This window comes from Paramisgurnus dabryanus, chromosome 22 (genome assembly GCF_030506205.2).
Source record: "Paramisgurnus dabryanus chromosome 22, PD_genome_1.1, whole genome shotgun sequence".
Taxonomy (NCBI): domain Eukaryota; kingdom Metazoa; phylum Chordata; class Actinopteri; order Cypriniformes; family Cobitidae; genus Paramisgurnus; species Paramisgurnus dabryanus.
Genome location: NC_133358.1, coordinates 6,138,500 through 6,165,747, shown reverse-complemented (window position 1 = coordinate 6,165,747; position 27,248 = coordinate 6,138,500). Strand labels below are relative to the sequence as shown.

At 39.6% G+C, this 27,248-nt stretch overlaps 1 protein-coding gene across 1 annotated transcript in view; it reads left to right on the top strand.

Moving 5' to 3' along the window:
• The first annotated feature begins 3,640 nt into the window (after positions 1-3,640).
• Positions 3,641-27,248, top strand: part of LOC135785307 (NXPE family member 3-like) — a 114,518-nt gene continuing 90,910 nt past the window's right edge. The window contains exon 1 of the mRNA XM_073813195.1: positions 3,641-3,741. The gene's annotated coding sequence lies outside the window, so the exon portion shown is untranslated. The remainder of the gene's footprint in view (positions 3,742-27,248) is intronic.

Genomic DNA, 27,248 nt, shown 5'->3' with positions numbered 1-27,248 from the left:
TTTTAGTATCTAAGAATTTTACTACAGTAAATGATATATTTTTTCATGTTGGTTAATTAAGAAGTGGTGATGGACATTTTTCTAATGTTTTTAAATTAGCAGGCATTTAACAATGTAAAGCAGAAAATACCTTTACCTTGCTTTTCTTTCTCTGCTTTTCTCTTTTTCTCTTCATCTCCTAAAAGGTGTCGTTTTAATTCCATAGTTTGCCAAAGCCTACCACCTCAACCTCACTAAAGTCTTGTTTTATCTTTATTGAAAGATGTAACGTAAACATTGCGTTGTTGTACGATACTACATTACCCATGATCCAAAACGTTTCATTTTCATGCATGCGCAATGAGACACACCCGCAAGCGCCATCGCGTCATTAACATTATGAAAATTAGCCCACTCTGTTCTTATTTTGTAATGTTTTATGTCTTTACTTATACTTGTATTTATTATCATTTTACTGTGGATTGTTGTGTGGGGAATTTATCCTGTTGTTTAATCCCTGTGGGTTTGTTTTACCTACCGTCTTTGTGATCCCTTATTGATTAGTGCGTCTATTTTCTAGTCCTGTTCAGTCTTTTTGGATTCAGTTTGCGGTCAGCTATTTTTTCTGTTGACATTTCATTTTGATAACGTTAATTATAATGTTCACCTTCTTATGAATTTATCGAATATTTATTTTATTTTAATGTGCACAGCTGGGAATGAGGGAAAATAACAAAGGTCAGAAAGTTTATAAACTTGTTAGTTTGTTAAGGAAATGTTGAAAAAATTGAAGTAACCATTCACAATAAATATTTTACATTGACCTAATGTTCAGAAACAATTCAGTTCAAACATATTTTTTGCATTTCATGCAAACCCTTTTCTGAATTTGGTGTAAATCAGTATTTTAATAAAAAAGTTTTTTAATAACAGACTTGATCCAAATTGTTCAATTTGAAATATGTATTCATTGCAAGTAATAAAAAAGGCTTCACAATTGGCATAATAAAAAAAATTAATTTCTCTCTCTCTCTCTCTCTCTCTCTCTCTCTCTCTCTCTCTCTCTCTCTCTCTCTCTCTCTCTCTCTCTCTCTCTCTCTCTCTCTCTCTCTCTCTCTCTCTCTCTCTATGTCTGTGCGCATGTGGGGAGTGAGTGCAGGGAATGTTTGCGTGAAGCGTTTGGAGAGTGTGAGGTACGAGTGCTTATTTTCTATGTCTTTTTCTTTATGTGTGTTTGTTTTGTTTGGTGGTGTGTTGTCTTCGTGGTTGTTGGTAAAGTGGTCAATTCGCTGGGCTCTCTGCTCCCAGTTTTCTGTATACTGGGAGCATGGCGTCTCCAGGTGTGCGAAATCTCGGGTTTTTAACGAGACGGCATGCGGTTAAATTGATTCAGTTTTCGGTGTGGAAGAATGTAGCTTAGCTATAGGGACGTTAATTGGTTATGAGAATATCTTGTCTGCATCGCGGATGAATTGTGCTGTTGTTGTTTTCGTTAAGACGATTGATTTGGCGAATCAACTGGTGGAGACTGGTGTTGATATTTGCGGCATTTTTGCTCAGGTGCTTCCTCTTTCTACACATTCGAAAAGGGTAACGTTAGGTGCCACCCTTTATTAAGAATGAGGTGTCGTGGAAAAATAATACTAATACCAGGATCTGTCCATCAGAGATGATTTATTAAGGACTCAACGCATACCGACAGTGAAACGATATGCGAAGAAGTGAAGAAAAACTCAAATCTCCCCTTATATACTGACATTAAGTTTGTACCACCCCTCTATGCTATTCTATCAAAACAACTCTTTCTTAGGTGTTGTTTCTAGGCCCTTCTGGGTGCTTAAAAATTATTTTACTTGTCTGCTGTATCTAAGCAGATCAAACATTAGTTTTGCTAAGCACATCATCACACCTATATTAAAAACAGATCTAGCTCTAGCTATCACAGACACCCTGTTTCCTGTTTTAGCAAATAAAAATACCATGCCAGACATAACAGAGAAATCATACGGTCATAAAGAATACAAATACTAAAACAATAAATGCATAAAGAATAAATCTCTATTACAATCCATAACATATATTTCATTGAAGATATAAATTTCCATTACACTTCCACCCCAATGTCCAAATTACATTTTTATCCAAACTGCCCTGCAGGCTTTTACGCTGCTTTCAGACAGCCCTTCATTAATTGCATTCAAAACCTTGTATTATCATCTTACTTTTAGTAACCTATTTGCTCAGCCAGTTCAAAATCATCAGATCCTCTTCCTCTAATTTATGGTCATAATTACCATAAAAAGTGATCACCTTGGTGGTTATTAGATTGTTAATACACTTTAAAACAACATTTTTTAATTCAGCAATTTGTAGTAAAAGGTTTTCAACACATTATTAAGGCAATAATACAATCGTATGTTTGCAAGCAACTAACTCCTGTCTCCCATTAATAGGGCACAGGCCCCTGTATTCTTGCATTACTCTTATCTATTAAAAGTTATAAACCACACATCAAAAAAACATAGATTTCTAAAAAAAAGCACATCCTTAAAGATAAAATGAAACATCAAGCTTACAGGCTGGCCAGTATAAACATTTATATATCATGAATCAGCATTGGTGTAATCTCACTGTGAGTATATCATGCAAATCACTAGTGAGCTAAACATAGTTAATTACATTCCTGTATGTGTAAAGTTGTGTAAACATGCAGATCCACTTCAACCCAGGCAGCCCGCTTTAGCTGTAGGGCGAGGTTCCACTAGCCCCTCCTCATTTGTAGGGCACATAACTATCATCCTCATTTTGCTCCTCAATTTTATTCTCAATTTCCTCCTGTTTGGTACATCACTTTAGTCATACCTTTATGAATTGTTTTCTCGATGAGACCTCTTATACATGGTATGCAACAACATCCACACAAAACCAAAATAGCAATCATTACACCTATTGACAACAACACAGATGAAATCAACCCACTCCATTTACCAAACCACTTATTTAACATGGAAGTGAAAGGATCATCTACATATTGCAACAGTACTACGCCCTCCAGAAAAAAAACTCATTGAAAAATTAGAAACAGGACAGGGTTATTATTTATTTGATTTTATTTCTGTTCCTAAATACTGTTAGACAGACCTTAATTTATTTGTAAATTTTTATTTTTATATGCATTTATTTTCCTATGCGTAACTTTTTTATTTTTATATGCATAAAATTATTTTCATATGCATTGATTTGTTATTATTTTTATTTTCCTTATTTCCCTTTTTTGCTGATCCGAAAATCATTCGATCCCTGACACAAAAAAACTTAATGTTACCCGTGTAACCACTATATTGTGAATTTATGTAATTTGAGAGTAGACATATAGAGATCTGTGAAATAGGGTGAACATCAGTTTAAAAATTTGTACACGCAACATTTTCAACAGGATATAAATAAATTTGTTTCGTGTTTAAGCATGTGAAATAGTCGTCTGTGACGTATGACTGGACTGATCGGGCAAGTGACAGTCAATAGCCGTTTTGTTGTTTTCCCTTCACTCTTTTGAATTGCGCAAACAGACGCGACTTGAAAGTGTGTGATGTGTGATCTACGCCCATGATAGTGAGACAGCGTCCTTGTCAGTGTCCGTAAACACGATATACTCATTTACGACCCAATAAGCTAGGAAACTGATTGAGACGCATGGTATAATTTTAACTCCAACTGGAAACAGAGAGGGATTTCAGTCACAAATCAAGGTTTCTTTTCATGGTATGTATTATGTTATGTATTATGTTATATATTAAATTATGCAGTGTATAGGGGCAGTAAACGCTCATTAGTAACATGTGTATATTATTAATAACAAGGTAACATTATACATATTTTAAAATGTAGAATAGTTTACAATTTGTTTGTATTATTGTATTATTGTGTAGAGCAGTCATGTAAAGTATTTGCTTTGTTTGTACGCCCTAAACGGATTCAAAATTGAATGTTTTAAGACTAGATATCAACAGAAGGTTTTTGTGAATTTATTGGTTAAGTTTGATGAAGTTTGTGAATTTTGTGTATGGATAGAATGGAGTTAGAACCGAGAAAAATCTGGTTCCATGTGTGACGTTTAACATTTTATTAAGCCTCGAAGGGTTTCAATCATTTACGATTTAGCGCAATGACAAAAAAACATAATCTGGTGTAATTATTTATTTTTTCTCATAAAGAGAGAGTACAGTCACAAAATGTTTGTATATGCTATTTGGGTATTGTAACTTATAAGTTAGATTTTACTAAGTAATAATGCAAGATAGGGACCGTCTGCAAAGTACAAAGCAAACACAATAATTCCACCAGATGCTTCACTCTTTAAATTTATCTGAAGTATATTTGAATACTTCTGAAGTATATACTGAATAGTTTTGCCCCCACGAGGAAGCAAAAGGGGGTATTGCCCCCTAAGTTCTGTGCCCCCTCTGTTTCATTTTTATATTCATGGTTACAAATAAAATGTTCAACCTTTTGAGTTAAATAATAATTTAATCTTATCCCCATATGGGATTTAGAATATTCAGTGACGTGACATTACTGCCAGATTAAAACGTCTTTCGCGTTGGTGGGCACTTTGCCAGACGGACGAGCTCAGCGCTGTCATATATCAACACTATGCCGTGTTTTCAGCCTCATAATGTTTATTTTAGATTTCAGACATTTAAATACACATAAGGACTGGTAAAACAATAGCCTACATTTAGTTTGTAAAATACACACTGCTGTCTGTGGAAGCAGCAATAACAATCTATTCAAATAAGATAATAATTTGCAAATAATAAATAAAAAATATTTTCAAATAAAAATAATTTGCCGACATGTGTTATTCTATCAGACAAACACAGTGGAACTAACTATAAACTAAGAACAAAAAAGATGTTTTACGAATTAATAACAAGACACAGCCTTTGAAGTTAAGATAGAGTATTTATGTTTTAAAAATAAATGGGTTAACAGGTTTGAACTGGGTACTGCACAGTCTATGCAAGGCTTTGTAAGCATGTTCTGAATCTTTACAGCTTAATATAATTTGTAGTTTTATAGTTCTGTGACTAAACCCAACATCTAAATGTTCATCCAGGAGCCAGCAAGAGGACACAGCATTTAAAACTGAGATACCTTGTTTTAAAACAGGTCTGACCTGTTATCTAAGAGGGAACATTTCTTGTGTTGTAACATATTGAGCTGGACAGGGCAGGACTTAGGAGGTCAATGGCCTTGAGCCATTTTCGGGCTCTTCATACTGTTCAAAATGACCTAAACATGAGCCTCAATAAAAAACATTTAGATTACAGTGTTAACTCATTCCCCACCAGCCTTTTTAAAAAGTTGCCCGCCAGCATTTCACAAAAGTTTCACAAAATGCCTTCATGGAATTTTTTCTTCTTTTATCACCTCTTAAATATGGGTAGGTTTCTTCAAAAATGCAACAGTTTTCTGTCTTTTCTCTGTGAAATTATGCCCAGTCTAAATATAATTATTTATATGACACAGTGATCATGCATTTATTGCAATGCATACATTCTAGCTTCTTTGGCAGAATTATATGTATACAGAAGTTGTATGTAAAATGGAATGTTAGGCTTCAAAAATGTGGAATATAATATTTAACAAAAAGCAAATAAGCATTTCTTCTTATAATGCCATTTTTCATTTTATAACTAGCATTTAAAGCTTTGCTATAGCGATCCAAAGTAAAAAATACAGATGCAATATGTAATTTCTAAAAAAGTGCTCTCTGCTGCAATAAAAATACATTAAAGAAGGTGCTAGATTATACTGCCACTTTCCATCTAGCTGTGGATTTAGAGCAAAAGTTAAACACAGTTTGTGCAAAGCTAAAAAAATCTGCAAGCTCTGTGCAGCAGTTTACACTATTGACTCCTACAAGATTAAGTGTGTGCGCAGCACACGGCACCCACTCTCTCTTAATGTCTTTGAAATGTGCTTGCAGCCCATTGTACACTCCTGATATGATTGCAGCATGTCATACCACTGCCCTCGGCAGTTATTAATGTTTATGTCCATTTCACGTAAAACTGTGAGCATTGCATCACAAAGTGCCTTCCCTGTTTGGCTTGCTACAGGTAGGAATTTTAGAAATCTCTCTTCAATGAGGCCCTCAGGTGAAACATACCAGGGCGTTTTCACATTAGCACTTTTGGTGCGCACCCGGGTTCGATTTACATCAGAGTTCGGTACATTTGGATGATGTGAACGCTGTCTTCCGAACTCGGGTGCGCACCCGCGAAACGTACTCGAGTCCGCTTAAAAAGGGTGGTCTGGGGTCCGGTTCATGTGAACTCCAGATCGGTTCGCTGCTAATGTGAGCGCAATCTTACCAAATCGCGGAAGTGAACCACTGTTAATTACATATTATATGGAATGTCCCACCAAAACAGACGTGTGTTTGTGTGCGTGCACTTACCTTGACAACAAAATGCATAAAATGCTTGCTTGACTTTTGTTCTTATTTTTTAAACCTTTGGTTTTGTTTTCAAAGAAATAATACAGAAACGCACTTGCGTCTGTCTGCCCCAAACATACTAAAGTCGTTCCCTTTCAGTCGGTCACTACGACGTCACGTCGTGACCGACGAATTGGGAACTCGCTTAGAGAGACCAATCTGCTTCGTACTCTACTAAAACACCAATGAACTTGGCATTGAGATATTTGCATAATGCTGGAGCCGCCCGCCAGGTGCGTATATAAGCCACAGGTGCAAATATGGAAATTAGCTTTTTCGCTTTGAAAGCCGGCATTATCTGCTACTGAGAAGCTACTCTCTGCTCTTCTGGGAACGGTTGCTGAAGTTGATTGACAAGCAGTACTAACACAGCGGACGCTCGCAGTATTCCACTGCTCTGCATATTTTTGTTTTGAGTTTAGTGTGTGCGTTGCCTCTCCCTGTGCGCATCATCAGCTGAGCACCTAAAGAGTGATTTCCTTTAAGAGTGATACGTGAGAGCTCTGTGTCTTTTTAAAGACAGCCACTCTCTCGTATATTTGGAGATCAGCGTCCTTTTCAGGATAGCTTTTCCTCCGTGCGATCTTGGATGCGAGAAGTACAGGGATTCCAGTGATGGTCACGAGCGCTGTCTTCGTGCTTGGGCATCGAGCACTCTGAGGCTGCGTTCGTGGAGAGCTTTTGTTCTCTCTGTGAGAGCATAACCCTCTTGGATTGCGGAGACGACTGTCGTTTCTACGGGAACGACGTCTGCGCCTTTGCAGTGCTGAACGCCGCCATGGTGCGGCTGTCAAGCGCTCGCAGGACGCTCTTCACATCACTACGCAGAGTAGGACGGAGGATGCGTCCTTCACCTACCGGCCTTCTCATCCTCAGCCGGTTGAGGCTCCGGTGGAGACTGCAGAGTCGTGTTCTGCGATTTCTGTCGAATCCATTGGACCTCCTTCTGGTCCCGTCACTTCTGCAGCATCAGAGAGGTGCCCATTTTTTTCCTCCGAGGCGGAGTCGTCCCGGAGATGAGGGCCGTGCCCGCTCGAGCGGCAGAGACGGTAGAGTTGGAGGGGTTAACCCCTCTCCGCCCGAACCGTCCCGCCCACATGATTGGTACTTCGGAGCTGCCCGGGCCTCTACGGTCCTCACCTCCTGTGCCTGCCTTTCCCGACGGCACGAAGAGCTGACGTGATTTGCGGCCGTCTCGGCCGTTCAGCTTTCACCCCTCACCTCCCTCACCAACGGAGCCGCTAAGGACGGGGATCCCTTCAGTGGAGCAGGGGGTTGCGATGCAGCTGTGTTCCTGGAGGGACCTCCCAACCCTTTCCTCCCGTGTTTGTATAGACAGTCGTCCGGTTACGGGCGCTGCCCATCAGGCATGCGGAGACGCAGCTTCAGCCCTGCACGCAATAACGTTGCTGCAGGTTCACCAAGCGAAGGCTTAAGAGATTTACGAGGGAGGCCGCGACCTTCAGTCGTGCGATGTCCACCACAGTGGTTCAAGATCGCCACCTTTGGCTGTGTCTGGCTTACATGACGGACGCAGACGAGAACAACTTCCTGAATGCTCCTGTCTCACAGACCGGCCTCTTCGGCGAGCCCGGGGAGTTGTGGAGCTCCGCTGCGCAGACTGAGGCGATCTCCTAGGTCGTGCCCCGGCGGAAGAGAGCTGCCCTTGGTCCACCAACGCCGGCTTCTCAGTCTGCCTCTCGCCGTCGGCGTCCTGCGGCGGCCATCTCCGTTCCCCTCCTCGGACCCCATCTCGGCAGCGCGGGGGAACCGGTCGTCAGCAGCTCGCCCCGCCTGCTTAGCTGCTTCCCGTGAAAATCGGGAGTTTGTGGCCATAGACGGGCGACCCGGAGTGGCAGAGGATCACTCTTCAGGAGACGGTGATTCGCTCCTTCCCCCGGTAGAGGGTCGGGGGGAAAATCCTTGGTTTGCATCTGTTCCACCGGCTGTCCAGCCGGTACCCACTTAACCACACATAAGAGTGCATTCCTCTTCCCTCTCCGGGTCTCCGGAGGATCGAGAGAGTCGTGAGCGGGCACACCAGCTCACCCTACCTCTCCTCTATCGCCAGCGGGTGTCTTTTCGGAGTCTGCGCTCTCCGCGCAGGAGACCAGACGATCGTCACCCTCAGCGGGCTCAGGTCAGTGTCACATACACACATACTGTAGATGTTTATGCTGTCACAGCAAACGCACCGGCAGTCCTACCTGTCTCGCTTCGCTGCCCCACCGCGGGTACTTCGGTAGTGTCGTTAATTCTCCTCGTACGGTCCCTGGATGCTTCGCTTCAGTTCCCAGCCCGTCTCGTTGGGTTTTACGCACTATCCGCCTCGGTTACGAAATACAATTACCGGCACTCCCCCAAATTCTCGGGCATTCGTTTCACTATAGTGAAAGCGTCCGATGCACATGTACTGCGTGCAAAAGTCGATGTCCTGCTGGCGAAGGACATATCGACCCGGTCCCTCTTACCGAGAATGATGATAAGGTTTTTCCAGCCTTTATCTCATAGTACCCAAAATACGCGGTGGGTTACGACCGATTTATTTACGCACCGGCTCTACAAATGTGATCCTTTAGGATGATACGCCGAGGCTCGTATATCAATATTCAGATCGGTTTGCAGCCTTAGACCTGTAAGACGTGTACTTCATGTGTCCATCTCCCCTCGCCTTAGACCAGTTTTTTTTTCGCTCTGCGTTCGTGGGGTGGGCATATTAATACTTAGTACACCATTCGAGCTGTCTCTCTCTCCCCGTGTCTCGATATAAAGTGCTAGTCACGGCATTAAAATCTCAGAGAGAGAGAGCGTTGTTCGCATTCTGCTTATATTTACGTCAACTTATAATAGCTCGTTGGCAGACATACGCGAACACAGAGATTTAATGCTTCGGCATCTCGCTCGTTTAAGTCATCAGGTCAACTGGGAAAAGAGCAACTTTGCCCCGTGCAGAGGATCCTTTTCTCAGTATGGAAATAGACTTGATCGATTTATTGACGTGCTTTATAAGAGCGCGTACCCAGTCAATTCTGACTTGCCTCGGTGTATTTCGAGGGAAGAATGCGGTCCCTCTGAAACAATTTCAGAAACTCCTGGACATATGGCAGCAGACGCGGCTGTGACACTGCTCGAGCTGCTTCATATGAGACCGCTTCAGCGTTGGTTTTACGATCGAGTCTCGAGGAGAGCGTGGCGCAACGGCATACACTGTGTAACCATTACACCTGCGTGTCATTTCTATTTTACCCTGTGGTCAGACCCAGCATTTCTGATAGCAAGATATGCCCCTGTTTCGGGTCTCCTGGCACATGCGATGCCCCCAGCACGGGATGAGCAGCCACGTATGACGGGCTTGCAGTCTCAGGGGTGTGCATAGCACCCCAACTGCCGCGAGCGCTGCGCTGTATATCTGGGAATTGTACGCTCCGCTATGGAGATGCGAGGGAAGGATGTATTAGCCGACAACATTGCGACTGTTGCGTTATTTACCGTTAAGGCGGTTTTTGCGCTCTCGTCACCTGTCGCATCTCGCTCGTCATCTCCTCCTTTGGAGTCAGAAGCATCTGAGGTCCCTTCGTGCCATTTACATCCCGGGTACGCTCAATACAGCGGCAGACATGCTTCCCGAGCTGCGCGCCCCGGCGAATGGCGACTCCACCCCCGGACGGTTCAGCTAATTTGGAAGAAGTTCGGTCGTGCGCAGAAATATCTGTTTGCGTTGCCGGACGATACCCACTGTCGCACTACAGATCCCGCGTTCGAGCCTTTGCAGTCTGCGAGTCTAAAGTTTTTGTCAATGAAAACTCTGACCCTGCTAGCATTGGCCTCCGTGAAGAGGGTAAGGGATTTATATGCATTCTCTGTTGACGATTCGTGCCTTCAGTTTGGTCCTGCTGTCTCACTGAGACCCAGACCAGGCTACGTGCCCAAAGTTCCCACCACTCCCTTCAGAGATAAGGGGGTGAGCTTGCAAGCGCTGCCCCCATAGGAGGCAGACCCAACCATGGCTTTATTATGTCCCGTACGAGCGTTATGCCTCTACGTGGATCGCACACAAAGCCTCAGGACTTCAGATCAGCTCTTTGTTTGTTACGGTGGTCAGCAGAGAGGGAAAGCTGTCACTAAGCAGAGGATGTCTTATTGGATAGTTGATACTATCGCCCTTGCTTATAATCTGCAGGGCATTCCTTGTCCATTTAATTTGAGAGCTCACTCTACTAGAAGTGTTGCCTCATTTTGGGCACTCGCTCGTGGTTCCTCGCTAACAGACATCTGCAGAGCTGCTGGTTGGGCGACACTAACACGTTCATTAGGTTTTACAGTGTTCGTGTCGAGCCTGTCTCCTCTCGTGTACTTTCCTCGCTAGGGGAAGCATAGAGAACAGGCTCGCAGGTCGGCTTGCAGCCTCCGACTGCTGCTCCAAAACTGAGCTCAGTATGGAAGGCCATCAAGGCAAAAACATGTAATAATTTGTTTTGCCTTCCTCCGCTGACTTTCGCCCACCAATAGCCCTTAACGGGGCGGTGGCTTCCGCAGCGGTCCTATACCGCTCAGATAGGGCGCTTCCCAGTCGCTGGCACTACTGTGGGGTTAAAGGAACATCTAGTGCCCGGCCTTCTGCCTTAAAACCTAATTCTCCTTATCGTTAAAGGACAAGTTCGGTATTTTAAACTTAAAGCCCTGTTTTCAGATTGTTTATGGTGAAATAGAATGGTTTTGACTGAAATTTCGACATTTGTGGGTGCCCTGAGAATTTTCGCGTGTTTGTGTTTCAGCTCAGACCTCTACAATGGGTTAAATGGTGCACTGGAACAATCCTTCCTAAAATGCATTAAACTTTCATTTACAAAGACGTGAAACTCACAGAGTGGTCAGGGGTGTTTACTGATATGCTCACACAAAAATCGCTGCAAAAGATGCTTTCCAACAGCTGTTTTAGCATTCGTTGTTAACTTGTGGACCTATTTTTCCAAACGCCTCACACTCGTACATTCTTCCGCTTAGAGCTTGAATAATAGACACTCCAGCCCAGGTGGTGGCGCCAATCCGCCTTTGCCAATTGCAAGAATAGAAACAAAGTTCCCGGGGTGGAGTAATACCGTACCTCATAGGACATCTAATACAAGTCCATGGAGCTGGTAAAAACTACGATAAAACCTGTTGGAATGCGTCTTTTGGAGCGATTTTTGTGTGAGCATACCAGTGAACACCCCTGACCACTCGGTGAGTTTCACGTCTTTGTAAACGAAAGTTTAATGCATTTTAGGAAGGATTGTTCCAGTGCACCATTAAACCCATTGTAGAGGTCTGAGCACAAACACGCGAAAATTCTCAGGGCACCCGCAAATGTCGAAATTTCAGTCAAAACCATTCTATTTCACCATAAACAATCTGAAAACAGGGCTTTAAGTCTAAAATACCGAACTTGTCCTTTAAGTGGAACCGGAGGGCTTTACGCAGACACTGGAAGAGGTCAGCCCTTGGTCAGCGTTTTGGTAGGGATTCCCAATTCGTCGGTCACGACGTGACGTCGTAGTGACCGACTGAAAGGGAACGTCTCGGTTACGTATGTAACCCACGTTCCCTGAAGGAAGGGAACGGAGACGTCACGTCCCGTCGCCACAGGGCTGCTCCCTGCTGTTTATCGGCCGGTCACACTTCCGGCTTTCTCAGCGAAATGAAGCTAATTTCCATATTTGCACCTGTGGCTTATATACGCACCTGGCGGGGCGGCGCCAGCATTATGCAAATATCTCAATGCCAAGTTCATTGGCGTTTTAGTAGAGTACGAAGCAGATTGGTCTCTCTAAGCGAGTTCCCAATTCGTCGGTCACGACGTGACGTCTCCGTTCCCTTCCTTCAGGGAATGTGGGTTACATACGTAACCGAGACATTTCGATGACAACGGTCTGTCCGCCGACGTAAATTTTTGCGGAGGCATTCAGAAATCATCTCTCTGCTTGGAGATCGTCAATCACGCTTGTCGTCTTCTCGTTTACAGCGTTTGCCAAGCAACATGAGAACGCGCCGGCTGCAGCTTGATGATGCAAGCGTACCGCGGTTCGGATGCAAAAATAATATGTGAACACAGTCCATGGGGGGCATGGGGAGGGGGAAGCAATCGAACTCGGGTTCGGACCAGGCAATCGCACCAAATGTGAAACCGTCCTAATAAATGTAAGCTGATCAATGTGCATCAGGTCGGGAGTTGAATCAATGCTTATAGAAAAGTACTTGGCCACTTTTAATTTAACAATAAATTATTTTATTGGACGAGAGATATGATTTCCATTCCTTTGGTATGTGTGATTTCAAAAATGGGTCGAATTCACTTACTGTATAAGCAGAGCCGGCGCCAGACCATAACTAACGGGGGGGCACGCAATAGCAACAATAACTGGCAAAAACAAGACATTAAAACAACAAATACAGTGCAAGCAAACACTCATACAACTGGTACAGACTGTCAGCTCATTTCCTGTATAAAGTGCAAAAGACCACAAACTATGCGCAAAACTATTGAACTTCGACCGCGGCGTGAGCGCAAGCTGAGCTCCGCTGCGCTCGCGCTTTGCTTGACGCAACAACAAACCGCCCTCGCGTGGCACAAGCCATTGAAATGAATGGGTTTCATAGCGCAGCGCACACCGCATCTTAGCTTTAAAAAAGCTGCTTTACCATAATCACGTCGTAATGCTGTTAACGGTCTATAGCCACACTTCACATTTAAGCTTACGTAATTTAAAATCAAACGCTAACTTACCTTTAAAATAGCTGAAGGCAGGGTGTGCGAACATTAAACTTCCTTAAAACAGTGTCCTGTAGATTTGTAAATTCCACCTCAACCTCTAATCTCTGAGTTTGAGCCAGTCTGTGTTTGCATGAAGTCAGATGAAGCAGGCGGTGCTGGTTCGTTCTAAATGTTCTAATATCCAGATTTTACACGATCCATAAAATGCCGCGAAAAACACGTTGCTAGTATCAAGTCACAAATATGCTAAAGACTTAAGACGGGTTAGACGCGGCAATACAGCTGTAAGACAATTTCCTAAATAAGATAGCACCTCCCCAAAGGACACTGCATGGGGGCAAAGTGAGTGCGCGGGAAAAGCCACTCTCCACGATTCACAGTGGACTTCCCACTGAGACACATTTGGGTTTCAAAGACACACCTTTACGGTGTCATACATATGTATTCTTTTCTCTAAAAGCAAACTGTTTATGAAATGCTACATGCACAAAGAATCTAAAATCTGTATCTTATTTGTTTTCTATTGAAATGTCTCATCGCAAGTGGTTACAATGGTCTCACCCATATAACAACAGAATTCAATGTTAAAGTATATGTGAAAATTCATTCAATGTTGATAGACACCTCCCATTCTAAGCATAAACCAATCACCCACTGTATACAGATTAAGGACAGCCTTTAGTTTTTACAACAACCAATCAGTACAAAATTCCTATATGCTTTGTTCTCTGGCTATTTAAGGAGATGTGTAGAAGATTTAGGCGGGACTTTCGATATCTAGAAATGCACCCCCATGATGCTGTATCTTTGATACAGCATCATGTTTCTTTTTATTTTATTTTGAGGAATCTGTAACCAGATCTTCATCTCCTTACCAGGTATGCAATGGTTTTTCGTTTGTTTCGTATTTGAATTGGAATGTAAATTGGCTTCTGAATTATGTGCTACCTACCTGGTTAATAAATTGTTATATTTGCATTCATTCTAATTTGCTCTGTATCATTGACTCTTCTAAGTTACTATAAAGTATTACGATATCCTTTGTTACCACAAATCTTTGATCGGGGTTAATTCATGTTAATTAGATTCTGCCTCTTAACTATGTTGGTGGGCAGTCGCATGGACTATCGGAGTGATAGTTCTATTATCCATTTTATAATTAAGTTGTTATATAGTTCTATGATTTAACTATATGCGTCTAGAAGGAGCTAGATTGAACCTCTGATTATGGTAAGTTGTGTAAGCGACTGTGGGGGCTATATGGATACTATTTAATGAGAGCACGTAAACATGAAGCGGTATCATTAAATTGCTTTAGCCATAACCTCTGGTTTTTGTATGGTCAGATTAATTATTTAACCTTAACTAAGTTGTTTTGTAATCGCATTTGGTAATTATAATTACCTTTTCATAATTAAGTTGTTATATAGTTCTATGATTTAACTATATGCGTCTAGAAGGAGCTAGATTGAACCTCTGATTATGGTCTTATGTTTTATATTTAATTGGCGACTTTGGAGAGCTACATGGGGACCTTTTAACAAGAGATTGACTTTGTTAAATTGCTTTAGCTACAACCTCTAGTACGGTCAAGTCTGTGTTCAGTACCCACACAACGGCCGGTGTGGACTGATATGACATTGGTAATCGAATGAATGAGTTCAATGTAAACATGAGTGAATAAAATGATCAAACGTTTATCCAAATTCTATATTTACATCAATTTGATTCATATTACAATACGTTTCATATCTTTGAGGTCAGATATTAAGTTGCGTAATGTTAAAACCGGAAGCACCGGAAAAGACCGAATGCGCTATAAACCGGCCATGCCGTTTGGATTCCGTCGTTGGGCCAAACGGATGGATGGGGTCATATTTGGACCCCTTACACATCCAATCAGAGAAACTGGTCTATTTCAATTAAAGAAAACGTGTATCAACTATATTTTCCTCATTTGATTACATTACAAGTCATGAAACATTCAATGTTTTATTTATTTAAACTATTCTTGATATATATTAAATTAATAAAAAACTTTGTAGGGGGGGCACAACAACCTGATTGATTTTTCTCGGTTTTTGGTGTTGGCGTAGTTACTGCACTTTGCCTTTGTAAGGGCAGTATAATAAGATGACGATTAATTTAAACTTCAAATTCTGTTAAGCAATTTCAAATTCAAATTAAATCACTTTTATTGTCACATCAGCACCAGCAGCAGCAAAAGTGCTGTGGTAAATTAAAGTCTTAAGAAAATGCTCCATAACAGTAGCCTAGAAATCTAGACGCACCCTAGCGGCCGCAAAATATATTTGCTGCCAGGGTTTAGTCTAGGCACTCACAATACACTTAACAGCTCCAAAAACCAAAATTTGGTCAGGCCAATCACATCGTGTGTAGCGTCTGTGGGGCGGGCTTAACATGATGACGACAGAGCTGTGACGGTTCCTACTTGAAAACAAAGAATGGCTGCTGCTGCTGGCGAACAGCTTTCTTTTGAAGCGGCTTTGGCCGCGACTCTGGAGGACTTAGACTTATGTTTTTCTTTGAGAGAAGAGCAAATAACCCTACTGAAGTCCTTTTTAAGCAAGAAAGATGTGTTTGGAGTTTTGCCGACTGGTTACGGTAAAAGTTTGATATACCAGTTAGCTTCGTTGCTCTGATTGGTCATAGCGCTATCCTATTGCGTGCAGAGGCATTCTGAGGGACAACCTTATATCCCGCCCCTTGCATTGAGCCGTTTGTGTGAAGAGTTGCCAGACCTTACATCTTGATGTAGGTCTGGCTAACCAGGCTACCATAACAGTGCAGGTAAAAATAGCAATGTTTAAAAGGTAACATGAAAAATACAAAGTATAAATTAAACATAGTCACATTAGAAATACTTTATGAGTTACAGTCACTCATCACTAGTCAAATAGCAAGTTGCAATGACTTGCACCTCCATTTTGATTACATTTAATGATTTAAGTCAGCTAAAAATATGTTCAATTTACACTTTTTGTAAAAGGAACACGTCCACATTTTGGGAATTTAGCTTATTCACCGTATTCCCCAAAGTTAGATAAGTCCATAAATACATTTATCATCTCCGTGCATGCCGTAACTCTGTCTGACGCACCCACCGCTAGCTTAGCTTAGCACAAAGACTGGAAGTGAATGGCTCCAGCTAGCAAACTGCTCCCTATAGGTGACAAAATAAGGCCAACATATTCCTATTTGTATGTTTTGATTTGTATAGTCACAGCATGCACAAATAACAAGGTCATATGAGACACAGCCATCTTTTAACCGTATACATACTGGGAACTATATTCTCAGAAGGCGAAGCACTGCTACATGGGCGGATTGGGGGATTCTCGGGTGCTGCAAGCAAATCACTCCCCCCAAGTAGCTTTGTCTTCTGAGAATATAGTTCCCTGTATGAATGGCAACAAACGTGAGGACACCCTAAGTGATAATAGATTAATGTTGTTTAAACATGCATAGCCACGTGTCCTGTTCATCATGTTCTATTTTTGCCTGCTTGACAGGACTATACAAATTTGGTAGCACTTTATTTAACAGTACGTGTACTTACCTTGCATATATATGGTAAATATGTTGTACTTACAGACAAATGTGTGGTTGTTGCTTTTTAGTATTTACATGGTAATTAATTGGTATCATGACTGTAGATACCAGTGGTACATACTTGTTAGTTATTATGTAACTCTAGAAGTACTGGGTAATACCAGATACATACTTTTAGTGTAGGTATACTCAAGGGCATCAATTTGGTGATGGCCGTCTTTTTCTTGTGTGTTTTATGTATTAATTATTATATTTAACATGAATTTATTCAGGAATCATTTAAATTAGATTAAAAATCTTTTACAATCACGTTCTGTAAAAATAGCGCTATATGTGGTACACAAACAGTTAACAGATCTTGTTTTCTGCAATTACTCCGCCTTCATAACTCACATAGTATGATTGGCTTTGTCTTTAATCCCTAGCGTGTGATAGGCTGCATTCGCTTGTATGAAGCAGCAAAGCTCTCTCTACAAGATGCAATGTTGATGACTGTTCAGGCTACAAGTAAGTGAGGAAGAAAGCATTATTATACCTACTGTTTCATGCACAAACTACAGAACAAGTTCCATACCCTTAATGATTCAGGAACACGGTTTTCCGCAATACACAACAATCACACATTAACCGGAAAATTTGCAAACCTTTCAGTCTAGTCCAGCACTAGAGCTTTATAAATGGGGAGGCCAGGGGGTGACCAAGGCTATTTAGGGGGTTTATAGTCCATGAAATAAAATAAACCTGTTATCAAAAAGCATGAAGTAATCTAATGATTGCTGATTATTTTACATCACCCCACATAGACAATTAGTCCTATACAAATTGCAATGTGTTCATCGCTTGGACCGATAAACATAATCTAATGTTAAATTTTAAACTTTTCTATTTCTAACACTGATTAACTATCTGTTACAGTAAGTAAGAGATCTAATGTTAACTAACTACAGAAACTTTCATTAAATTTGTTCAGAAAAAAAAACCATGATAAACATACACTTAATTCAAATAACAGAGCTCACACTGGGAAAGTTATGAAAATTTAATTAACAATGCACAGTCTTCACTGTTATAAAGTAACAGAAGTTGGTCAGTCAGGAGCAGTGGGTGATTTTCTATATATATACGTTTTTTTATTATTATTTTTTTTTTTTGACAGACTTAAACAGGTACTGTTTATTAGACTTAAAGACATAACCACAACCACATGTTTTTTTATAATACACTAAATATGGGGTGGTCCGTCAAATGTCACTGGGTAAAGTGCACAATGAATTGTCTGTTGTTTAAGTAAAGTAAATTGCGATAAATTCTTATTGCAATGCGACTCTGAAGAACTGCTGAAACACTGCTGTACTTACAAATTATATATATTCATATATTTATTGTATAATTTTAACTGCTCTAATACAAGATAGGCAAATTTGTATGGTCCGTCAAGCAGACAATAACATGAAGAAGATTAATAGGACATGTAGCTTTGCATGGTTAAACCACAATCATCTATCATCACTTGTAGCTTGCTATTTTGTAGGTGCTGTTTTGACAACAATGGCTGTATGTTAAGTTATTTTCCAGAGGTCAGTATATCTATACTGCTATACAAGCAGTACATTGATTTCTCTGAAATATATCAAAATTTCCCTTTATTTGTCCCTTTAGAAGATATACAAAAATGGTTTCTGAAATATGAGGGTTTTTCTCACTATGGTGAGATTCTGTATATGAATATACTACATATGAATATACTTCTTATGAACAAATTATTAAGAGCAAGTTAATGTACCTCAGTTTTACATTTAAAGTGTTTTATTTTTATTTTTATTATTTGCAGCTCCTGTTCAAATGTATGTTCATTATGATTGTTTTGATAGAAGTATTATTATTACTTATTCTTCAGACATTCTTCTTAAAATACAGTCACCTAAAGGATTATTAGGAACCATACTGTCTAACAAAACAAAACATACATAATTAGCTCCACTCGTTTACGCTACTGTGTCTAATACAATTAAAAGCATCTATGTGCAAATGTAGGTCGCGACCTACTTACCTGTCTCACAACCTCTCCAACCAGGCTACACAGCTTTAAACCACGACAGAGTAAAATGTAAGTTTCATCAGTACCATGGCCGGGAACACTCCGCGTTTCACATCAAGCATGAATTAAACACACGAGCTGAGCCAAACAAACACTCACAGCGTTTCAAATCAAGCATGAATTAAACACATGAGCTCAAACAAACGAGCACGACAAACGCAACATCTCTCCCCAACCCAGAGTATGTCTTTGAGCTGCCGCCATTGAAGTTAGAGCCATTCATAAACAGCTCCGTTGTCAGCGATTGGTGGCGCGATCCATGACGTCAAACCCTTAGGCCCACAGATTGACAGATGGATCGTCAAATCAGAATCCACACCTGAAACACAGCATACAGCAGAGGTGGAAAGAGTACTGAAAATTTGTACTCAAGTACAAGTACAAGTAGTTGCTAAAAAAATACTCAATTACAAGTAAAAGTACTGGTGTTAAAAATGTACTTAAGTAAAAGTACAAAGTACCCCTCTTAAAAACTACTCAAGTACAAATTACTTTTTAGCCGGTGATATTTTTTGAATAAACATTAAATCCATTGAATGAAATCAGAGATATGAATGGATTAAAAACAGGCAATTTGTGTTTTATACGAATAAACACATAGTACAGGAATTTTGTCTGTTTAAAGAATGTTATATGATTTTAACAGCAGCTATATTATTTCATATTGTTTCTTCATATAATTTTTATCAAGTTATAAAAATGGTCTAATGTTATTATTATTAATGAATTATGATACAACATAAATAAGCTTGTTGGGTTATTTTATTTAAAAACAGATTTTTTTACATTAACTCATTCCCCGCCAGCCATTTTTCGAAAAGTTGCCCGCCAGCATTTTTTATGATTTTCACAAAAGTTTTACAAAATGCTTCCAGGAAATTTTTCTTCTAAAAATATATATATCAAATGAAAGAACAGACCCTCTACTTTCAAACAAACAATAAAAAAAGTGAAAAACCGTTCCATCCTTTTTTTCCCTGCTTATAAACTCTTAAATATTGGTGTTTTTCTTTACAAATACACATTTTTTTAGCAAAAAGCTAAAACAATTGCATTTTTGTGAAGGAATTAAGTTAGAGATCAGATTCAGAACGAATATCAAACATAAAATTAGTAAATAACGTTTTGGCTTCAGTTTATCCATAAATTGGTTAAGTCCGCTATCTAGTGGACAATCGCGGTATTGCACATTAACATAAATTCTTCAGAAACACATTTTATGCAAATGTTTTTTTTTCTTAATTGACAAGATAACTCGTCAATGGCGGGGAAAAGAGTTAAAAATATTATTGGACAAGAAAGCTTTCCAAAAGTACACTACTAATATTTCAAAAGTTATCAGCATTTAGCGCTGACATATGTGTAATTTAGACAGGCTGTCAGTGCAGTTACACTGCTACGCCAGTGAGTCCTTATTAGACTGTTTATTATTATAAGCTTAAAACACTGATTCAATATGAATAATACAATGTTGACAATGACATGAAATTTAACTTTGAGCACCATTTTACAATGTTAAATCTTTTTTTACGGTCTACTTGCTCGTCACCTAGGTAACTGAAGCTCATGTTTTAGGTATGTGACAAAAAAATATAAATACATATATAATTATAACCATATGATAGATAATAAAAAGAACTTTAACATGGTTTTTAAATTATTAAAATCGGATAATTATTAAGAAAGTTATGGAATTTTTTAACTCGAAAATTAGGGGGCATTTTTGTACCCAATTAAAACTATAAAACTATGAAAAACTTCCGCTTGACCAAACACTTTAAAATATCATAACTTTCTCATTTCTTGGTCTATTTGCATAATTCAAACACCACATTGTATGTAATTAAAAGCCCAAGATTAAGATGACATCTTTTTAAAAGATATATATATATAAATGTTATTATTTTTGATTAACCACTAATTAATGAAACCGAGAGCATCAATCCACGCATATCTTTCCATATGAAATCAAAGCCCTCTCAAATAAAAGCTGTATTTTTATATATTAAAGAAACATTTCATTGTTTCTTTAATATTTCTTAATTGACTAATAATGCTGGCGAGCAATTTAAATGGTCAGATATTATTAATACATTAATTGATGATTATGTTATTTATCATTAATAATAATTCAATAAATGCATGCATGTTGCATGCATGTATTTATTTATATGTTTGACAAAATTATGCCAATAATGTAATCTAGAGATCCTTCGTTCTGTATGATTACTTTAAAAAATAATGCACGGATTGATGAAAACGGAGAAGTTTTGGAAGCCAATATGATTGAATGGGCGATTCTGCTTTTGACAACAACGTCACTTGCGGATCTTAAAAAAGCACATGCGAATGTTACAATCAATCCCAAACTTCACCTAATTCAAGTTAAATGTATATTCTATCAAAAGTATTTGGTTTGAAACAAAAAATACTCGCCTTCATAGAGGATTTCAATGCCAAACACGAGAGAAATTTTGCTTCGCTTATAACTTTCTTCTTACGACAGCAATCTTGGAAATTCGAACGTGAGAATCAACGTGAGGAAGTAATTTATGTCACTAGTATATGGGCTTTAGAGGTTTTCACAAAGCAAAGATATGACAGATTTCCTAAGTCACCAACGTGTCTGGCGCTGAATACCTGCTGGGAACACAGCCGTGGGAACAAAGCGCTCGTGCGTATTACGTCATTTTGTCACATACCTACATGTTTCAAGTGATGTTTTCTGGCAAATTATCGTGAGGTCTACCCAACATTAAAAACGAAGACGATCAAATAAATATGGTTATAAGTCTTCTTACCATAATGTGCTTTTTGAGATTAGAGGCTGAAGTATTGTAAGCCGAAATCACTGCAGATGGCAAACAAAGTTTGCATTACATTTACAAGCTGTCTCCTTTCCTTCCTCTGTTTGAACAACTCCCAGGTGCGGCCATGGGCACTCATCATCCGGTATTTCTTCTGAATTTTTAATTAATTCAGCGTCCATAACGCCAAAGTTCTTTGACATTAAAGCACTAAATACAACGTCACAGTGAAGGACGCAGAGACCGGGCTTTTTTCCGGTTCAAATACAAGGGTTTTTATTGGCCCGCCCACGATCAATTATTTCTATTGGATATCCAAATGCTGTCAAAGATTTGAATATTAATTTGATTCAAATTCTACAAGTACTTAGTAACGAATGTGATTTTCAAAGTAGCGAAGTACATTACTTACCTTAATTTGTACTTAAGTACAAGGGAAATTACAGACTTAAAAATGTACTCATAAAAGTACAAATACACGAAAAAACTACTTAATTACAGTAACGTGAGTAGTTGTAATTCGTTACTTCCACCTCTGGCATACAGACACGCACACATATACAGCAACAACAACAACAACAAAAAAACAATTGAATAGCACAGCGTACGTAACCTCCCCCCCCCCCCCTTAAAACTAAACATAAAGTAGCTTTATATAGATAAAGTATCAGCAATAACATTCTCTGAACCTTTTTTATGCTTTATGATTAAGTTATAGCTCTGCACAACCAACGACCAACGCATAAGGCGTTGATTGTGATTGTACATTCTGGACAAAAACACCAAGGGATTGTGGTCAGTGTACACAGTAATGGGCAGAACCGATGACTCCACATAAACCTCAAAAATTGTAAAGCCTAAATCAAACAAAAAGCTTCCTTCTCGATGGTAGAGTAATTTCGTTGATGTCGATTTAATTTTCGAGAGAAGTAGCAGACTGGATGCCCTAAACCAAAATCATCATCTTGAAGAAGCACGGCTCCCATGCCTAAAGCACTAGTGTCCACTTCCAGTTTAAAAGAGCATGTAAAATCTGGGGCAGCAAGAACAGGCACTAGTTAGCAATAACTTTTCACCTTCAAAAGCATGCTGACACGCGTCAGTCCAAATAAAAGCATTTGCTGGACTTAACAAATTGGTCAAAGGATGCACTACAGTAGAGAAGTTTTGACAGAAACTTCTGTAGCACCCACCCCTACTTTTTGCCCAAGTAAGTTATCGTTGCTTTACCAAACTCACACATGGAAAGATTAATTGTTAAGGAGGCATCAGCTAACCTTTTAAAAACAGTCAGAAGAACAGTCAAATGTTCAAACCAATCAGACGAATAGATCACTAAATCATCTAGATATGCATTAAAATGTTTAACTCCTGACAGTACAATGTTTACCAGCCGCTGAAAAGTGGCGGGTGCATTTCGCAGGCCAAATGCCATATTCCGGTACTGTAGGAAGTAATCCGGTCTAACAAAAGCTGAAATTTCTGCTGCTCGAGCGGTCAATGGCACTTGCCAATACTCTTTCAGCAAATCCAATTTCCTCAAAAATTTTGCAGAACCCAAGTTATCAATGCAGTCTTCCATTCTAGGAAGAGGATAGCTATCTGGTACAGTCACAGAATTTACTTTTCTGTAATCTGTGCAAAAGCGAAATGTACCATCGGGTTTCGGAACAAGAAGGCAAGATGAACTCCATGGACTGTAGCTAGGTTCAGCCAAGTTTTTTTTCAACAAGTAATCCCCCTCAGTCTTCATCACAGAGCGCTTGAAATTATTTACTCTATATGCATGTTATTTAATGAAAGAACTACACGTCACTTGAATATCGTGCTGAAACACATGAGTTTGAGTCGGCACATCACCAAACAACATAGGAAATTCTTGGATTAATGTCATAATATCCTGTTTTTGTGACTCAAGCAAATTCTCAAGGTTTTCTGGCAAGTTCTTTAAAACTTCAGAATTTGAAAGTCTACCACCCATTGACAAATCATTACGAAGTGTAACACCATCATCGGTATAACACTCACCAGAAGGTGGCAGCAACATCTCATTCACTGCAGTGGAGTCAGGCCCAGCAAGGACAGCAGCGGATAAAACCTCGGTAGAAACAAAAGGCTTCTCATGCCCCTCTGAAACTTTCTCAGATACCTTTTGAGAGAAATAAGATTTCAATATTGGTAACATGGCAAGTTTGAAACTTTCGCTTGCGATCAGGCATGTGGATAACAAAATCAGTCTCGCTCAATCTCTTAGAGTTTTTATATGGACTAGAAAAATGAGCAGTCAAAACTGATCCAACAACCCGTCCTTCACTATTTTCAACGGGCCTCGTACAGTATGACCAAAAACCAAGTCTGCAGGACTAAACCCCATAGATTCTTGAGTTGCTTCGCGAACTGCAAACAGCACAAATGGTACTCCTTCATCCCATTCTTTCCCAGAGCTAAGACAATACTTTCAACATCGACTTTAACGTCTGATGAAAACGTTCAATAGCACCATGACTTTCTGGATGATATGCACTTGAAATTCGATGTGTGATGCCCAAAGTTCTCAACACTAGTCTAAAAACGTTAAAAAGAAAATTTGTCCCCTGATCTGTTCACATGATTTTTGGCAACCCAAATGTAGTAAAAAATTTGAGCAAAGCATTAATAACAACAGGTGCAGTTATTTTTCTTGTTACGTCCCTCGTTAGTTAGATGTTATTTTTCTTAAAGGGACAGCTTCCAGAAATCGTGATTTCGGCAAGGGACCAACACAAATCCAAGATTATGTGTTCGAATGGTTCGCATATAACAGGAATCTGAACAAATGGAGCTGGTGGAATCTTTTGATTGGGCTTACCCATCATCTGACATTCATGACAAGTGCTGCAATACTGAGAGCCATCCCTCTTCAAACCAGGCCAGAAAAAAATGCTTAAGAATGCGGTCACACCCAAATTACTTGCTAGCTCATGGTCATGTGCCAAACTCAACACTTGTTTACGGTAAACAGTAGGCAAAACAATCTGGCACACAACCTCCCACTCATGCTCCACATCTGGATTAGGACGCCATTTCCTTAACAGCAGACAATTTTCAATCACGTATTCTACTAAACTGGTTGAATCAGATTTTGTACTTTCAGCAGCAGAAAAACACTTAAGTTAGTGACGCGGCTTCTCGTTGTGTGATCTTAATTCGTTCATGAGAAATGGTTTCAGCTAACAATTCAGTCTCAGCAACAGCATTAAAAGAATATTTTGTCCTGCCGAACATCTTCAGCATCCTTTTTCTCTAACCCTGAACTTTCTTCAGTAAACACAGGTGACATAAAAGAGTCAGACAGAACTATGTCATTTCCAATTCTGCGTTTTTGAGCACGAGTAACTACATTAGCAGCAAATACCTCTTGAAAATGATCAGAGATGTCATCAGTATGGATAAAACAGTCAGGTTTATCAATAACTTCTGGTACAGTTGACACTTTACCTCCTGCCAAGTCATTTCCACGGATGAATGCAAAGCTTTTAACAGGAAAGGAAGAACGTATCACAACTTTAACAAAACCCGAAACTAGGTCATTCTGTAAGTGTATCTGATGCAACGGGACCTTTATTGCAACCATTTAAATCCCTTGAACTAATACACTTGACCCACAAGACATCTGTTCCGACAACATAAGTACATCAGCTATTACAAACGATTGGATTGCGCCTGTATCCCTCAGGATTTGTACCTCTTTTTGCTCCTCAGGTTTACCATTTAAAGAGATTAAACCATTTATCAAGAATGGCTTAAACCCTGCATCAATCTCATCCTTCTCTAGAACAGTTTCAGACACAGCCTTTACAAAACTAACAGGTTTTACCCGTCCTTGCTGATTCTTGCGCTTTAGCATCAGGCCAGGGCCGGCCCGTCCAACAGGCAATATAGGCGATTGCCTGAAGCCCCGCGACGAGACAAGGACCCTCCATGTTTAAAAATAATTTTGTCATTGCACAAATCTCATAAACGCGATCAGCAGACAGTATGCGCTGCATGCGCAGGGACCTTATTGATTAACATAGGGATCACAATGACGGTAGGTGAAAAAAATCCACAGGAATTGAACAACAGGATAAATTCCCCCACAACAATCTACAGTAAAATTATAATAAATACAAAACCTTAGTGTAAGTAAAGACATAAAACATTACAAAATAAGAACAGAGTGGGCTCATTTGCATAATGTTAATGACGCAATGGCGCTTGCGGAGGTGTGTCTCATTGCGCATGCTTGGAAATGAAACGTTTTGGATTATGGGTAACGTAGTATCGTCGTATAACAACGCAATGTTTACGTTACATCTTTCAATAAAGATAAAACAAGACTTATAGTGAGGTTGCGGTGGTAGGCTTTGGCGAACTATGACATTAAAACGAAACCTTTTAGGAGCTGAAGAGAAAAAGAGAAAAGCAGAGAAAGAAAGGCAATAACAAGGTAAAGGTAGGCATATTTTCTGCTTTACATTGTTTAATGCCTATATATGCTTATTTAAAAACATTAGAAAAATGTCCATCACGCTTTCTAAATTAACCCACATGAAAAAGACTATAATTTACTGCAGCAAACTGTATAGTAAAAATTCTTAAGTACAAAAAAATATACTATAGTGGGGTTCAAAAACAGTATATAGAATACTGTATCACCCTATAGTAATTATTTTGTATTAATATCCATGATATTTGTATAGCTATACAGTACTGTAGTTCTGTTGCAATAAAGTTGTTGCACTAACAACATTGCTTAATATGTTGCACTTAATAAAAACTTCTATACACTTAAATATATACATATTAATTTTTGTCTGTTATAATTTCACTTGTCAAATTGCATTGCTATGAAATTTTTTTAAACCAGTGAGGCCCATTTTCAACATCTCGCCTAGGGCCTCAAAACCCCAAGGGCCGGCCCTGCTTCAGGCAATCTGAAATAACGTGTCCCACCTTGTGACAATAGAAACATTCTCATGTCTCTTTCAAGGCTTTGAACCGCTTCACGGAACGAAAAACAGAAACTTTTAAGTTTTGCAAGGAACAGAAACGAAACCAGAAACTTTCCAAAAATATATGTTCCGGCACAGAATTGTTTATCGAAAATAATGGTAACCGGTTAACCCCCTGGGGTCCAAAAACGTGGCGCCGCGTTTTGACGTGTTTTCTCCTTATTATGGCAGAATCAACTTAAAATACTCCATCATTAACTCTTTCACCGCCAGCGTTTTTAAAAAAAGTTGCCAGCCAGCGCCAGCGTTTTTCATGATTTTCACCAAAGTTTAATGCCTTCCAGAAAATGTTCTTCTTTAAATAAATAAACATACAATATACCAAATGAAAGAACAGACCCTCACATTTCAAACAAAAAAAAACGTTTCATCCTACCTTTAGTGGTTCTTTTGCAATCAGCTTTTGAATATGGGTAGGTTTTTGCAAAAACACCATATTTTGAGCAAAAAGCAAAAATAATTCCATATTTGTGACGGACTTTTCATAGAGATCCCATTCAGA